At 60.9% G+C, this 2130-nt stretch overlaps 1 protein-coding gene across 1 annotated transcript in view; it reads right to left on the bottom strand.

The window, feature by feature from the left end:
* The window catches only part of LOC103660250 (apoptosis-enhancing nuclease), a 10527-nt gene extending 8944 nt beyond the window's left edge, over positions 1-1583 (bottom strand). Inside the window, exon 1 of the mRNA XM_040642775.1 lies at positions 1507-1583. The gene's annotated coding sequence lies outside the window, so the exon portion shown is untranslated. The remainder of the gene's footprint in view (positions 1-1506) is intronic.
* Positions 1584-2130: the final 547 nt, after the last annotated feature.

Raw genomic sequence — 2130 nt, 5'->3', positions numbered from 1 at the left:
CCTACTGCCTTATAGGAGGAGTTCTGGAGAAGAATCTGAACAGCGGCAGAGATTAAGAGGCGTGGGGAGGAGTGCTGCTTGGTGATGCCAGGGCGAGGCATGGTGACCCATCCTGACTCATCCTCCCTCCGGCTGGCTCATCCACTCCCCAAGAAGCCGTCTCCTTTCAAAAGTGCACATAACTAACATCAACATCCTCGCCTCGACAAGTCACAAATTCGAGCTGACGAACACAGAAGCTCCATTGGCCCCAGGCCAGCAATGGGGAGAACTGGGCCCTTTCCCTTCTCTGAGAGGGCTCCGGGCCCTGCAGGTCAGGAGCTGAGCCTGAGAGCAGGGTCAGCGCCCTTCCTTGACCCTGCCGGCAAGGTTTCAAAGAAGCCAGAAATGAAGTTCCCTGAGAAAAAGTGGCCTTGTGTTTCCAGAGCTGAAAGCAAGTGCTCTTACTCCAGGCCCTGACCCTGCTGACCTGTCAGAACCAACAATTAATTATCTAGGACATGCCTCACCCATCCTGGGCCCCAGATAGGAGCTCAGCAAGGTCGGAGAGAAGTGTGGCTCAAATAACACAACAGTTTCGGTAAGGACACATCTCCCACCAGCCGGAACTATCTCTTTGGGGATCAGCAGCCATCCGGCCTCCGGGCAGGATTTGTGGCCTAAGGCAAGGACCTCAGCAGCATAATCCCCAGAGCAAAGGCCCCAAAGGAGCCACGAAGTCACAGTCTCCAGCGGTGGCAGGGTTACGGACCAGCTGGCTGATGGGGAAGGCGGCAGGCGGTTGTAGGCCCACTCCTTGCTGCCCTGGTCCTAAAAGCTAGATGGCCTGGACCAAGTCACCAACCCCTGACCACAAAACGAGGGTTTATTAAAACCGAGGGTGATATTAGGGTTGGGGCTTCCCCCAAAGCAGTTAGAACGTCTGTTTAAAACGCCGATCCTCAGGCCTACCCCCACGCTGTCCTAACTGCCATTTTGGGGAACGGGATCTGAGAAGCTGTATTTTGCAGAGCGCGCGACCCCACGCCCGAGCCGTGGTACCAATTATCGCCCGAATTTGAGAAAACCGGGCTCGCTGAGATCCCCCCGTGCTCCTCAAAGTTCCTAGCAAGGCAAGGAGAGCCGGGAGCCCCGCACCATCTCCCCCGGCAGCCCGCGTTTCCCGAGGGGCGCCGCGGGGGAGGCCCGGCCTCAGCCAGGGAGGGACTCGGGCGGTGGTCACTCGCTGGCCGCAGCGGCGGGGCCGAGCGGGCCAGGCCGAGCCCCAGCGCCCAGCTCCCAGCGCCACCCCCGCAGGCCCCAGAGCCCGGAGCAGGGCTGGGACGCGGCACAGGCGGCACCCGGGACCGGGCCTGCACAGCCGCGGGCCCCGAGAGCCGCTTGGCCGGGTCCCGGGCGTCCCTCACCGCAGGCCGGAGACGGACACCGGGCGCGGCCTCCGGGGCCGGGGAGACGCCGCGCCAGCCCGCCCGAGCCCGCCGACCCCAGCAAGGTCCCCGAGATCACCTGAAGCGCGGCGCTTGCCCTCCGGCCCGCACGTGGTGTCCAAGCAGCCCGCAGCTCCCACATGCCCGGGCAAGCCCCGCTCCGGCTGCCTGCCTATTGGCTCGCCGAACTGCAGCGCCCGCCTAACGCATCTTCTGATTGGCCGGTAGCCTGGCTCGCGGCGGATAGGTGCAGGGCAGCAGAGGGGGCGGGGATTCCTAAAGGGGTGTGGTTTGTGCCGGGAGCCGGGTATTCCCCCGAGAAATTTTAAACCAACCCGAGGGAGGGGTGGCTCCCGTGTCCCGTTTCCCTGTGTGTCCCCCAACCCAATCCACCCCTCTCCCTGGGTCGGGATGTGGCCCCCTACGAGCTGCGTGCCACTAAACGCGGAATGGCTTACGGACACACCCACGTTTGCAGAATGGGAATGAATAGCCTCTACGTCCTCTATGTCAAGGGGATTCAGTGAAATAATAAACATGAGGGGCACTAAAAAAAGATTTTTAAAGTCAGGTTTGCTCCTTCGGCGCTAGTCTTTCATTTATCCCTTTGTAATACTTTCTTCCTAAGTGGTGAGTTCCTACTGTTGGCTCAGCCCTGGGATACGCAGGAAAAGTACAGTCCTTCAATCTCCAGTTGCTCGAG

This window comes from Ursus maritimus, unplaced genomic scaffold (genome assembly GCF_017311325.1).
Source record: "Ursus maritimus isolate PB19 unplaced genomic scaffold, ASM1731132v1 scaffold_27, whole genome shotgun sequence".
Classification (NCBI taxonomy): Eukaryota; Metazoa; Chordata; class Mammalia; order Carnivora; family Ursidae; genus Ursus; species Ursus maritimus.
The sequence above is the reverse complement of the archived record's forward strand: the minus strand, read 5'-3'. Positions and strand labels throughout refer to the sequence as shown.